At 54.6% G+C, this 14162-nt stretch overlaps 15 pseudogenes; all 15 read right to left on the bottom strand.

The window, feature by feature from the left end:
* Positions 1-343: 343 nt before the first annotated feature.
* On the bottom strand, positions 344-463 carry LOC126130323 (5S ribosomal RNA; annotated as a pseudogene).
* An 854-nt stretch (positions 464-1317) lies between these two features.
* LOC126130324 (5S ribosomal RNA) lies at positions 1318-1437 on the bottom strand (annotated as a pseudogene).
* Positions 1438-2291: 854 nt separating this feature from the next.
* LOC126130325 (5S ribosomal RNA) lies at positions 2292-2411 on the bottom strand (annotated as a pseudogene).
* An 855-nt stretch (positions 2412-3266) lies between these two features.
* Positions 3267-3386, bottom strand: LOC126130373 (5S ribosomal RNA; annotated as a pseudogene).
* An 855-nt stretch (positions 3387-4241) lies between these two features.
* Positions 4242-4361, bottom strand: LOC126130326 (5S ribosomal RNA; annotated as a pseudogene).
* Positions 4362-5215: 854 nt separating this feature from the next.
* Positions 5216-5335, bottom strand: LOC126130327 (5S ribosomal RNA; annotated as a pseudogene).
* Positions 5336-6189: 854 nt separating this feature from the next.
* LOC126130329 (5S ribosomal RNA) lies at positions 6190-6309 on the bottom strand (annotated as a pseudogene).
* An 854-nt stretch (positions 6310-7163) lies between these two features.
* Positions 7164-7283, bottom strand: LOC126130330 (5S ribosomal RNA; annotated as a pseudogene).
* An 855-nt stretch (positions 7284-8138) lies between these two features.
* Positions 8139-8258, bottom strand: LOC126130331 (5S ribosomal RNA; annotated as a pseudogene).
* An 855-nt stretch (positions 8259-9113) lies between these two features.
* LOC126130332 (5S ribosomal RNA) lies at positions 9114-9233 on the bottom strand (annotated as a pseudogene).
* An 854-nt stretch (positions 9234-10087) lies between these two features.
* Positions 10088-10207, bottom strand: LOC126130334 (5S ribosomal RNA; annotated as a pseudogene).
* Positions 10208-11061: 854 nt separating this feature from the next.
* Positions 11062-11181, bottom strand: LOC126130335 (5S ribosomal RNA; annotated as a pseudogene).
* An 854-nt stretch (positions 11182-12035) lies between these two features.
* On the bottom strand, positions 12036-12155 carry LOC126130336 (5S ribosomal RNA; annotated as a pseudogene).
* An 855-nt stretch (positions 12156-13010) lies between these two features.
* On the bottom strand, positions 13011-13130 carry LOC126130337 (5S ribosomal RNA; annotated as a pseudogene).
* Positions 13131-13984: 854 nt separating this feature from the next.
* On the bottom strand, positions 13985-14104 carry LOC126130338 (5S ribosomal RNA; annotated as a pseudogene).
* Between the last annotated feature and the right edge of the window lie 58 nt (positions 14105-14162).

The following is a 14162-nucleotide window of genomic DNA, read 5'->3' on the forward strand; positions in this document are numbered from 1 at the left end:
CAGCGCAAGCACGAAAAACGTCTGCGGGACGAGACGAGACGAGACGAGACGAGACGACTAAGGAATAAATTCGTGGTTACAAATCAAATTTGGAACTCTACATTCCTACACAACAATAGGCGGTGACGTATTTCAGAAATCACCTGCCGATTCGTACTGTTTTGTCGTTTTCAAAGTCTTCTTGGCAAACTTGGTTAGCACATTCTCCCTCAAACTGAGTTAATTACTGCATTTTCGTACCATTACAGTAGTTTAAAAGGCTTAAGGAAGCATCTTTGTCACAACAGAAACGTAGTTTGAAAATTGGGCTGGCAACATAACAAAAAAAAAAAAACGGGAAGGGAGCCAACAGCACCCGGGTTGACCCAGGCGGTCACCCATCCAAGTACTAGCCGGGCATGATGATGCTTAACTTCGGTGGTCGGACGAGAACCGGTGTATTCATCATGGTATCGCCGTTGGCGCTCATCTAATGTAGGAGCACGGCAGAATTCGCGTTCGGCTTTTCTCCCAACACACAAAATGTTAGTTTTCGGCCGCATTTGACGAAAGCGCTTCCTTCCGCAACCGCCAGTTCCTCGAGGACGGCGCGGGGAGGCGCGCCCGGCGTCCCAGCAGAGTGACGGCCGAATTGGCGGGCGCACCGCCGCGTGTGTGAGACGCACTGCTGCTCGTTGCACCCCCTGTCATTCGCTGGGCGCGTTCAGCCTTCGACACTAGCGGAGGACGCATCTTGTCCCTGGTGTTCAGCGGAGGGCCTGTGCGGGGTGTGGCAGTGTCGTGCTGGAGGGCCCACTGGTAGCGATGTGGGCTTCCTCGCCTCGCCTCGCCTCGCCTCGCCGCGCCTCACACCAGGTGTCTGCGTAGTTTGCAGTGCATTCGCACCATTCCTATCCCTGTCCCTGTCCCCGTCCCGACTTGTCCCGACTTTGCTCGACTGCCGCTCGCTGCCGCTCGGGTCGTGGTCCATATGACAGCGCAAGCACGAAAAACGTCTGCGGGACGAGACGAGACGAGACGAGACGAGACGACTAAGGAATAAATTCGTGGTTACAAATCAAATTTGGAACTCTACATTCCTACACAACAATAGGCGGTGACGTATTTCAGAAATCACCTGCCGATTCGTACTGTTTTGTCGTTTTCAAAGTCTTCTTGGCAAACTTGGTTAGCACATTCTCCCTCAAACTGAGTTAATTACTGCATTTTCGTACCATTACAGTAGTTTAAAAGGCTTAAGGAAGCATCTTTGTCACAACAGAAACGTAGTTTGAAAATTGGGCTGGCAACATAACAAAAAAAAAAAAACGGGAAGGGAGCCAACAGCACCCGGGTTGACCCAGGCGGTCACCCATCCAAGTACTAGCCGGGCATGATGATGCTTAACTTCGGTGGTCGGACGAGAACCGGTGTATTCATCATGGTATCGCCGTTGGCGCTCATCTAATGTAGGAGCACGGCAGAATTCGCGTTCGGCTTTTCTCCCAACACACAAAATGTTAGTTTTCGGCCGCATTTGACGAAAGCGCTTCCTTCCGCAACCGCCAGTTCCTCGAGGACGGCGCGGGGAGGCGCGCCCGGCGTCCCAGCAGAGTGACGGCCGAATTGGCGGGCGCACCGCCGCGTGTGTGAGACGCACTGCTGCTCGTTGCACCCCCTGTCATTCGCTGGGCGCGTTCAGCCTTCGACACTAGCGGAGGACGCATCTTGTCCCTGGTGTTCAGCGGAGGGCCTGTGCGGGGTGTGGCAGTGTCGTGCTGGAGGGCCCACTGGTAGCGATGTGGGCTTCCTCGCCTCGCCTCGCCTCGCCTCGCCGCGCCTCACACCAGGTGTCTGCGTAGTTTGCAGTGCATTCGCACCATTCCTATCCCTGTCCCTGTCCCCGTCCCGACTTGTCCCGACTTTGCTCGACTGCCGCTCGCTGCCGCTCGGGTCGTGGTCCATATGACAGCGCAAGCACGAAAAACGTCTGCGGGACGAGACGAGACGAGACGAGACGAGACGACTAAGGAATAAATTCGTGGTTACAAATCAAATTTGGAACTCTACATTCCTACACAACAATAGGCGGTGACGTATTTCAGAAATCACCTGCCGATTCGTACTGTTTTGTCGTTTTCAAAGTCTTCTTGGCAAACTTGGTTAGCACATTCTCCCTCAAACTGAGTTAATTACTGCATTTTCGTACCATTACAGTAGTTTAAAAGGCTTAAGGAAGCATCTTTGTCACAACAGAAACGTAGTTTGAAAATTGGGCTGGCAACATAACAAAAAAAAAAAAACGGGAAGGGAGCCAACAGCACCCGGGTTGACCCAGGCGGTCACCCATCCAAGTACTAGCCGGGCATGATGATGCTTAACTTCGGTGGTCGGACGAGAACCGGTGTATTCATCATGGTATCGCCGTTGGCGCTCATCTAATGTAGGAGCACGGCAGAATTCGCGTTCGGCTTTTCTCCCAACACACAAAATGTTAGTTTTCGGCCGCATTTGACGAAAGCGCTTCCTTCCGCAACCGCCAGTTCCTCGAGGACGGCGCGGGGAGGCGCGCCCGGCGTCCCAGCAGAGTGACGGCCGAATTGGCGGGCGCACCGCCGCGTGTGTGAGACGCACTGCTGCTCGTTGCACCCCCTGTCATTCGCTGGGCGCGTTCAGCCTTCGACACTAGCGGAGGACGCATCTTGTCCCTGGTGTTCAGCGGAGGGCCTGTGCGGGGTGTGGCAGTGTCGTGCTGGAGGGCCCACTGGTAGCGATGTGGGCTTCCTCGCCTCGCCTCGCCTCGCCTCGCCGCGCCTCACACCAGGTGTCTGCGTAGTTTGCAGTGCATTCGCACCATTCCTATCCCTGTCCCTGTCCCCGTCCCGACTTGTCCCGACTTTGCTCGACTGCCGCTCGCTGCCGCTCGGGTCGTGGTCCATATGACAGCGCAAGCACGAAAAACGTCTGCGGGACGAGACGAGACGAGACGAGACGAGACGACTAAGGAATAAATTCGTGGTTACAAATCAAATTTGGAACTCTACATTCCTACACAACAATAGGCGGTGACGTATTTCAGAAATCACCTGCCGATTCGTACTGTTTTGTCGTTTTCAAAGTCTTCTTGGCAAACTTGGTTAGCACATTCTCCCTCAAACTGAGTTAATTACTGCATTTTCGTACCATTACAGTAGTTTAAAAGGCTTAAGGAAGCATCTTTGTCACAACAGAAACGTAGTTTGAAAATTGGGCTGGCAACATAACAAAAAAAAAAAAAACGGGAAGGGAGACAACAGCACCCGGGTTGACCCAGGCGGTCACCCATCCAAGTACTAGCCGGGCATGATGATGCTTAACTTCGGTGGTCGGACGAGAACCGGTGTATTCATCATGGTATCGCCGTTGGCGCTCATCTAATGTAGGAGCACGGCAGAATTCGCGTTCGGCTTTTCTCCCAACACACAAAATGTTAGTTTTCGGCCGCATTTGACGAAAGCGCTTCCTTCCGCAACCGCCAGTTCCTCGAGGACGGCGCGGGGAGGCGCGCCCGGCGTCCCAGCAGAGTGACGGCCGAATTGGCGGGCGCACCGCCGCGTGTGTGAGACGCACTGCTGCTCGTTGCACCCCCTGTCATTCGCTGGGCGCGTTCAGCCTTCGACACTAGCGGAGGACGCATCTTGTCCCTGGTGTTCAGCGGAGGGCCTGTGCGGGGTGTGGCAGTGTCGTGCTGGAGGGCCCACTGGTAGCGATGTGGGCTTCCTCGCCTCGCCTCGCCTCGCCTCGCCGCGCCTCACACCAGGTGTCTGCGTAGTTTGCAGTGCATTCGCACCATTCCTATCCCTGTCCCTGTCCCCGTCCCGACTTGTCCCGACTTTGCTCGACTGCCGCTCGCTGCCGCTCGGGTCGTGGTCCATATGACAGCGCAAGCACGAAAAACGTCTGCGGGACGAGACGAGACGAGACGAGACGAGACGACTAAGGAATAAATTCGTGGTTACAAATCAAATTTGGAACTCTACATTCCTACACAACAATAGGCGGTGACGTATTTCAGAAATCACCTGCCGATTCGTACTGTTTTGTCGTTTTCAAAGTCTTCTTGGCAAACTTGGTTAGCACATTCTCCCTCAAACTGAGTTAATTACTGCATTTTCGTACCATTACAGTAGTTTAAAAGGCTTAAGGAAGCATCTTTGTCACAACAGAAACGTAGTTTGAAAATTGGGCTGGCAACATAACAAAAAAAAAAAAAACGGGAAGGGAGCCAACAGCACCCGGGTTGACCCAGGCGGTCACCCATCCAAGTACTAGCCGGGCATGATGATGCTTAACTTCGGTGGTCGGACGAGAACCGGTGTATTCATCATGGTATCGCCGTTGGCGCTCATCTAATGTAGGAGCACGGCAGAATTCGCGTTCGGCTTTTCTCCCAACACACAAAATGTTAGTTTTCGGCCGCATTTGACGAAAGCGCTTCCTTCCGCAACCGCCAGTTCCTCGAGGACGGCGCGGGGAGGCGCGCCCGGCGTCCCAGCAGAGTGACGGCCGAATTGGCGGGCGCACCGCCGCGTGTGTGAGACGCACTGCTGCTCGTTGCACCCCCTGTCATTCGCTGGGCGCGTTCAGCCTTCGACACTAGCGGAGGACGCATCTTGTCCCTGGTGTTCAGCGGAGGGCCTGTGCGGGGTGTGGCAGTGTCGTGCTGGAGGGCCCACTGGTAGCGATGTGGGCTTCCTCGCCTCGCCTCGCCTCGCCTCGCCGCGCCTCACACCAGGTGTCTGCGTAGTTTGCAGTGCATTCGCACCATTCCTATCCCTGTCCCTGTCCCCGTCCCGACTTGTCCCGACTTTGCTCGACTGCCGCTCGCTGCCGCTCGGGTCGTGGTCCATATGACAGCGCAAGCACGAAAAACGTCTGCGGGACGAGACGAGACGAGACGAGACGAGACGACTAAGGAATAAATTCGTGGTTACAAATCAAATTTGGAACTCTACATTCCTACACAACAATAGGCGGTGACGTATTTCAGAAATCACCTGCCGATTCGTACTGTTTTGTCGTTTTCAAAGTCTTCTTGGCAAACTTGGTTAGCACATTCTCCCTCAAACTGAGTTAATTACTGCATTTTCGTACCATTACAGTAGTTTAAAAGGCTTAAGGAAGCATCTTTGTCACAACAGAAACGTAGTTTGAAAATTGGGCTGGCAACATAACAAAAAAAAAAAAACGGGAAGGGAGCCAACAGCACCCGGGTTGACCCAGGCGGTCACCCATCCAAGTACTAGCCGGGCATGATGATGCTTAACTTCGGTGGTCGGACGAGAACCGGTGTATTCATCATGGTATCGCCGTTGGCGCTCATCTAATGTAGGAGCACGGCAGAATTCGCGTTCGGCTTTTCTCCCAACACACAAAATGTTAGTTTTCGGCCGCATTTGACGAAAGCGCTTCCTTCCGCAACCGCCAGTTCCTCGAGGACGGCGCGGGGAGGCGCGCCCGGCGTCCCAGCAGAGTGACGGCCGAATTGGCGGGCGCACCGCCGCGTGTGTGAGACGCACTGCTGCTCGTTGCACCCCCTGTCATTCGCTGGGCGCGTTCAGCCTTCGACACTAGCGGAGGACGCATCTTGTCCCTGGTGTTCAGCGGAGGGCCTGTGCGGGGTGTGGCAGTGTCGTGCTGGAGGGCCCACTGGTAGCGATGTGGGCTTCCTCGCCTCGCCTCGCCTCGCCTCGCCGCGCCTCACACCAGGTGTCTGCGTAGTTTGCAGTGCATTCGCACCATTCCTATCCCTGTCCCTGTCCCCGTCCCGACTTGTCCCGACTTTGCTCGACTGCCGCTCGCTGCCGCTCGGGTCGTGGTCCATATGACAGCGCAAGCACGAAAAACGTCTGCGGGACGAGACGAGACGAGACGAGACGAGACGACTAAGGAATAAATTCGTGGTTACAAATCAAATTTGGAACTCTACATTCCTACACAACAATAGGCGGTGACGTATTTCAGAAATCACCTGCCGATTCGTACTGTTTTGTCGTTTTCAAAGTCTTCTTGGCAAACTTGGTTAGCACATTCTCCCTCAAACTGAGTTAATTACTGCATTTTCGTACCATTACAGTAGTTTAAAAGGCTTAAGGAAGCATCTTTGTCACAACAGAAACGTAGTTTGAAAATTGGGCTGGCAACATAACAAAAAAAAAAAAACGGGAAGGGAGCCAACAGCACCCGGGTTGACCCAGGCGGTCACCCATCCAAGTACTAGCCGGGCATGATGATGCTTAACTTCGGTGGTCGGACGAGAACCGGTGTATTCATCATGGTATCGCCGTTGGCGCTCATCTAATGTAGGAGCACGGCAGAATTCGCGTTCGGCTTTTCTCCCAACACACAAAATGTTAGTTTTCGGCCGCATTTGACGAAAGCGCTTCCTTCCGCAACCGCCAGTTCCTCGAGGACGGCGCGGGGAGGCGCGCCCGGCGTCCCAGCAGAGTGACGGCCGAATTGGCGGGCGCACCGCCGCGTGTGTGAGACGCACTGCTGCTCGTTGCACCCCCTGTCATTCGCTGGGCGCGTTCAGCCTTCGACACTAGCGGAGGACGCATCTTGTCCCTGGTGTTCAGCGGAGGGCCTGTGCGGGGTGTGGCAGTGTCGTGCTGGAGGGCCCACTGGTAGCGATGTGGGCTTCCTCGCCTCGCCTCGCCTCGCCTCGCCGCGCCTCACACCAGGTGTCTGCGTAGTTTGCAGTGCATTCGCACCATTCCTATCCCTGTCCCTGTCCCCGTCCCGACTTGTCCCGACTTTGCTCGACTGCCGCTCGCTGCCGCTCGGGTCGTGGTCCATATGACAGCGCAAGCACGAAAAACGTCTGCGGGACGAGACGAGACGAGACGAGACGAGACGACTAAGGAATAAATTCGTGGTTACAAATCAAATTTGGAACTCTACATTCCTACACAACAATAGGCGGTGACGTATTTCAGAAATCACCTGCCGATTCGTACTGTTTTGTCGTTTTCAAAGTCTTCTTGGCAAACTTGGTTAGCACATTCTCCCTCAAACTGAGTTAATTACTGCATTTTCGTACCATTACAGTAGTTTAAAAGGCTTAAGGAAGCATCTTTGTCACAACAGAAACGTAGTTTGAAAATTGGGCTGGCAACATAACAAAAAAAAAAAAACGGGAAGGGAGCCAACAGCACCCGGGTTGACCCAGGCGGTCACCCATCCAAGTACTAGCCGGGCATGATGATGCTTAACTTCGGTGGTCGGACGAGAACCGGTGTATTCATCATGGTATCGCCGTTGGCGCTCATCTAATGTAGGAGCACGGCAGAATTCGCGTTCGGCTTTTCTCCCAACACACAAAATGTTAGTTTTCGGCCGCATTTGACGAAAGCGCTTCCTTCCGCAACCGCCAGTTCCTCGAGGACGGCGCGGGGAGGCGCGCCCGGCGTCCCAGCAGAGTGACGGCCGAATTGGCGGGCGCACCGCCGCGTGTGTGAGACGCACTGCTGCTCGTTGCACCCCCTGTCATTCGCTGGGCGCGTTCAGCCTTCGACACTAGCGGAGGACGCATCTTGTCCCTGGTGTTCAGCGGAGGGCCTGTGCGGGGTGTGGCAGTGTCGTGCTGGAGGGCCCACTGGTAGCGATGTGGGCTTCCTCGCCTCGCCTCGCCTCGCCTCGCCGCGCCTCACACCAGGTGTCTGCGTAGTTTGCAGTGCATTCGCACCATTCCTATCCCTGTCCCTGTCCCCGTCCCGACTTGTCCCGACTTTGCTCGACTGCCGCTCGCTGCCGCTCGGGTCGTGGTCCATATGACAGCGCAAGCACGAAAAACGTCTGCGGGACGAGACGAGACGAGACGAGACGAGACGACTAAGGAATAAATTCGTGGTTACAAATCAAATTTGGAACTCTACATTCCTACACAACAATAGGCGGTGACGTATTTCAGAAATCACCTGCCGATTCGTACTGTTTTGTCGTTTTCAAAGTCTTCTTGGCAAACTTGGTTAGCACATTCTCCCTCAAACTGAGTTAATTACTGCATTTTCGTACCATTACAGTAGTTTAAAAGGCTTAAGGAAGCATCTTTGTCACAACAGAAACGTAGTTTGAAAATTGGGCTGGCAACATAACAAAAAAAAAAAAAACGGGAAGGGAGCCAACAGCACCCGGGTTGACCCAGGCGGTCACCCATCCAAGTACTAGCCGGGCATGATGATGCTTAACTTCGGTGGTCGGACGAGAACCGGTGTATTCATCATGGTATCGCCGTTGGCGCTCATCTAATGTAGGAGCACGGCAGAATTCGCGTTCGGCTTTTCTCCCAACACACAAAATGTTAGTTTTCGGCCGCATTTGACGAAAGCGCTTCCTTCCGCAACCGCCAGTTCCTCGAGGACGGCGCGGGGAGGCGCGCCCGGCGTCCCAGCAGAGTGACGGCCGAATTGGCGGGCGCACCGCCGCGTGTGTGAGACGCACTGCTGCTCGTTGCACCCCCTGTCATTCGCTGGGCGCGTTCAGCCTTCGACACTAGCGGAGGACGCATCTTGTCCCTGGTGTTCAGCGGAGGGCCTGTGCGGGGTGTGGCAGTGTCGTGCTGGAGGGCCCACTGGTAGCGATGTGGGCTTCCTCGCCTCGCCTCGCCTCGCCTCGCCGCGCCTCACACCAGGTGTCTGCGTAGTTTGCAGTGCATTCGCACCATTCCTATCCCTGTCCCTGTCCCCGTCCCGACTTGTCCCGACTTTGCTCGACTGCCGCTCGCTGCCGCTCGGGTCGTGGTCCATATGACAGCGCAAGCACGAAAAACGTCTGCGGGACGAGACGAGACGAGACGAGACGAGACGACTAAGGAATAAATTCGTGGTTACAAATCAAATTTGGAACTCTACATTCCTACACAACAATAGGCGGTGACGTATTTCAGAAATCACCTGCCGATTCGTACTGTTTTGTCGTTTTCAAAGTCTTCTTGGCAAACTTGGTTAGCACATTCTCCCTCAAACTGAGTTAATTACTGCATTTTCGTACCATTACAGTAGTTTAAAAGGCTTAAGGAAGCATCTTTGTCACAACAGAAACGTAGTTTGAAAATTGGGCTGGCAACATAACAAAAAAAAAAAAAACGGGAAGGGAGCCAACAGCACCCGGGTTGACCCAGGCGGTCACCCATCCAAGTACTAGCCGGGCATGATGATGCTTAACTTCGGTGGTCGGACGAGAACCGGTGTATTCATCATGGTATCGCCGTTGGCGCTCATCTAATGTAGGAGCACGGCAGAATTCGCGTTCGGCTTTTCTCCCAACACACAAAATGTTAGTTTTCGGCCGCATTTGACGAAAGCGCTTCCTTCCGCAACCGCCAGTTCCTCGAGGACGGCGCGGGGAGGCGCGCCCGGCGTCCCAGCAGAGTGACGGCCGAATTGGCGGGCGCACCGCCGCGTGTGTGAGACGCACTGCTGCTCGTTGCACCCCCTGTCATTCGCTGGGCGCGTTCAGCCTTCGACACTAGCGGAGGACGCATCTTGTCCCTGGTGTTCAGCGGAGGGCCTGTGCGGGGTGTGGCAGTGTCGTGCTGGAGGGCCCACTGGTAGCGATGTGGGCTTCCTCGCCTCGCCTCGCCTCGCCTCGCCGCGCCTCACACCAGGTGTCTGCGTAGTTTGCAGTGCATTCGCACCATTCCTATCCCTGTCCCTGTCCCCGTCCCGACTTGTCCCGACTTTGCTCGACTGCCGCTCGCTGCCGCTCGGGTCGTGGTCCATATGACAGCGCAAGCACGAAAAACGTCTGCGGGACGAGACGAGACGAGACGAGACGAGACGACTAAGGAATAAATTCGTGGTTACAAATCAAATTTGGAACTCTACATTCCTACACAACAATAGGCGGTGACGTATTTCAGAAATCACCTGCCGATTCGTACTGTTTTGTCGTTTTCAAAGTCTTCTTGGCAAACTTGGTTAGCACATTCTCCCTCAAACTGAGTTAATTACTGCATTTTCGTACCATTACAGTAGTTTAAAAGGCTTAAGGAAGCATCTTTGTCACAACAGAAACGTAGTTTGAAAATTGGGCTGGCAACATAACAAAAAAAAAAAAACGGGAAGGGAGCCAACAGCACCCGGGTTGACCCAGGCGGTCACCCATCCAAGTACTAGCCGGGCATGATGATGCTTAACTTCGGTGGTCGGACGAGAACCGGTGTATTCATCATGGTATCGCCGTTGGCGCTCATCTAATGTAGGAGCACGGCAGAATTCGCGTTCGGCTTTTCTCCCAACACACAAAATGTTAGTTTTCGGCCGCATTTGACGAAAGCGCTTCCTTCCGCAACCGCCAGTTCCTCGAGGACGGCGCGGGGAGGCGCGCCCGGCGTCCCAGCAGAGTGACGGCCGAATTGGCGGGCGCACCGCCGCGTGTGTGAGACGCACTGCTGCTCGTTGCACCCCCTGTCATTCGCTGGGCGCGTTCAGCCTTCGACACTAGCGGAGGACGCATCTTGTCCCTGGTGTTCAGCGGAGGGCCTGTGCGGGGTGTGGCAGTGTCGTGCTGGAGGGCCCACTGGTAGCGATGTGGGCTTCCTCGCCTCGCCTCGCCTCGCCTCGCCGCGCCTCACACCAGGTGTCTGCGTAGTTTGCAGTGCATTCGCACCATTCCTATCCCTGTCCCTGTCCCCGTCCCGACTTGTCCCGACTTTGCTCGACTGCCGCTCGCTGCCGCTCGGGTCGTGGTCCATATGACAGCGCAAGCACGAAAAACGTCTGCGGGACGAGACGAGACGAGACGAGACGAGACGACTAAGGAATAAATTCGTGGTTACAAATCAAATTTGGAACTCTACATTCCTACACAACAATAGGCGGTGACGTATTTCAGAAATCACCTGCCGATTCGTACTGTTTTGTCGTTTTCAAAGTCTTCTTGGCAAACTTGGTTAGCACATTCTCCCTCAAACTGAGTTAATTACTGCATTTTCGTACCATTACAGTAGTTTAAAAGGCTTAAGGAAGCATCTTTGTCACAACAGAAACGTAGTTTGAAAATTGGGCTGGCAACATAACAAAAAAAAAAAAACGGGAAGGGAGCCAACAGCACCCGGGTTGACCCAGGCGGTCACCCATCCAAGTACTAGCCGGGCATGATGATGCTTAACTTCGGTGGTCGGACGAGAACCGGTGTATTCATCATGGTATCGCCGTTGGCGCTCATCTAATGTAGGAGCACGGCAGAATTCGCGTTCGGCTTTTCTCCCAACACACAAAATGTTAGTTTTCGGCCGCATTTGACGAAAGCGCTTCCTTCCGCAACCGCCAGTTCCTCGAGGACGGCGCGGGGAGGCGCGCCCGGCGTCCCAGCAGAGTGACGGCCGAATTGGCGGGCGCACCGCCGCGTGTGTGAGACGCACTGCTGCTCGTTGCACCCCCTGTCATTCGCTGGGCGCGTTCAGCCTTCGACACTAGCGGAGGACGCATCTTGTCCCTGGTGTTCAGCGGAGGGCCTGTGCGGGGTGTGGCAGTGTCGTGCTGGAGGGCCCACTGGTAGCGATGTGGGCTTCCTCGCCTCGCCTCGCCTCGCCTCGCCGCGCCTCACACCAGGTGTCTGCGTAGTTTGCAGTGCATTCGCACCATTCCTATCCCTGTCCCTGTCCCCGTCCCGACTTGTCCCGACTTTGCTCGACTGCCGCTCGCTGCCGCTCGGGTCGTGGTCCATATGACAGCGCAAGCACGAAAAACGTCTGCGGGACGAGACGAGACGAGACGAGACGAGACGACTAAGGAATAAATTCGTGGTTACAAATCAAATTTGGAACTCTACATTCCTACACAACAATAGGCGGTGACGTATTTCAGAAATCACCTGCCGATTCGTACTGTTTTGTCGTTTTCAAAGTCTTCTTGGCAAACTTGGTTAGCACATTCTCCCTCAAACTGAGTTAATTACTGCATTTTCGTACCATTACAGTAGTTTAAAAGGCTTAAGGAAGCATCTTTGTCACAACAGAAACGTAGTTTGAAAATTGGGCTGGGCAACATAACAAAAAAAAAAAACGGGAAGGGAGCCAACAGCACCCGGGTTGACCCAGGCGGTCACCCATCCAAGTACTAGCCGGGCATGATGATGCTTAACTTCGGTGGTCGGACGAGAACCGGTGTATTCATCATGGTATCGCCGTTGGCGCTCATCTAATGTAGGAGCACGGCAGAATTCGCGTTCGGCTTTTCTCCCAACACACAAAATGTTAGTTTTCGGCCGCATTTGACGAAAGCGCTTCCTTCCGCAACCGCCAGTTCCTCGAGGACGGCGCGGGGAGGCGCGCCCGGCGTCCCAGCAGAGTGACGGCCGAATTGGCGGGCGCACCGCCGCGTGTGTGAGACGCACTGCTGCTCGTTGCACCCCCTGTCATTCGCTGGGCGCGTTCAGCCTTCGACACTAGCGGAGGACGCATCTTGTCCCTGGTGTTCAGCGGAGGGCCTGTGCGGGGTGTGGCAGTGTCGTGCTGGAGGGCCCACTGGTAGCGATGTGGGCTTCCTCGCCTCGCCTCGCCTCGCCTCGCCGCGCCTCACACCAGGTGTCTGCGTAGTTTGCAGTGCATTCGCACCATTCCTATCCCTGTCCCTGTCCCCGTCCCGACTTGTCCCGACTTTGCTCGACTGCCGCTCGCTGCCGCTCGGGTCGTGGTCCATATGACAGCGCAAGCACGAAAAACGTCTGCGGGACGAGACGAGACGAGACGAGACGAGACGACTAAGGAATAAATTCGTGGTTACAAATCAAATTTGGAACTCTACATTCCTACACAACAATAGGCGGTGACGTATTTCAGAAATCACCTGCCGATTCGTACTGTTTTGTCGTTTTCAAAGTCTTCTTGGCAAACTTGGTTAGCACATTCTCCCTCAAACTGAGTTAATTACTGCATTTTCGTACCATTACAGTAGTTTAAAAGGCTTAAGGAAGCATCTTTGTCACAACAGAAACGTAGTTTGAAAATTGGGCTGGCAACATAACAAAAAAAAAAAAAACGGGAAGGGAGCCAACAGCACCCGGGTTGACCCAGGCGGTCACCCATCCAAGTACTAGCCGGGCATGATGATGCTTAACTTCGGTGGTCGGACGAGAACCGGTGTATTCATCATGGTATCGCCGTTGGCGCTCATCTAATGTAGGAGCACGGCAGAATTCGCGTTCGGCTTTTCTCCCAACACACAAAATGTTAGTTTTCGGCCGCATTTGACGAAAGCGCTTCCTTCCGCAACCGCCAGTTCCTCGAGGACGGCGCGGGGAGGCGCGCCCGGCGTCCCAGCAGAGTGACGGCCGAATTGGCGGGCGCACCGCCGCGTGTGTGAGACGCACTGCTGCTCGTTGCACCCCCTGTCATTCGCTGGGCGCGTTCAGCCTTCGACACTAGCGGAGGACGCATCTTGTCCCTGGTGTTCAGCGGAGGGCCTGTGCGGGGTGTGGCAGTGTCGTGCTGGAGGGCCCACTGGTAGCGATGTGGGCTTCCTCGCCTCGCCTCGCCTCGCCTCGCCGCGCCTCACACCAGGTGTCTGCGTAGTTTGCAGTGCATTCGCACCATTCCTATCCCTGTCCCTGTCCCCGTCCCGACTTGTCCCGACTTTGCTCGACTGCCGCTCGCTGCCGCTCGGGTCGTGGTCCATATGACAGCGCAAGCACGAAAAACGTCTGCGGGACGAGACGAGACGAGACGAGACGAGACGACTAAGGAATAAATTCGTGGTTACAAATCAAATTTGGAACTCTACATTCCTACACAACAATAGGCGGTGACGTATTTCAGAAATCACCTGCCGATTCGTACTGTTTTGTCGTTTTCAAAGTCTTCTTGGCAAACTTGGTTAGCACATTCTCCCTCAAACTGAGTTAATTACTGCATTTTCGTACCATTACAGTAGTTTAAAAGGCTTAAGGAAGCATCTTTGTCACAACAGAAACGTAGTTTGAAAATTGGGCTGGCAACATAACAAAAAAAAAAAAACGGGAAGGGAGCCAACAGCACCCGGGTTGACCCAGGCGGTCACCCATCCAAGTACTAGCCGGGCATGATGATGCTTAACTTCGGTGGTCGGACGAGAACCGGTGTATTCATCATGGTATCGCCGTTGGCGCTCATCTAATGTAGGAGCACGGCAGAATTCGCGTTCGGCTTTTCTCCCAACACACAA

The sequence above is a fragment of the Schistocerca cancellata genome, unplaced genomic scaffold (assembly GCF_023864275.1).
Source record: "Schistocerca cancellata isolate TAMUIC-IGC-003103 unplaced genomic scaffold, iqSchCanc2.1 HiC_scaffold_555, whole genome shotgun sequence".
In the NCBI taxonomy this organism is placed as follows: Eukaryota; Metazoa; Arthropoda; class Insecta; order Orthoptera; family Acrididae; genus Schistocerca; species Schistocerca cancellata.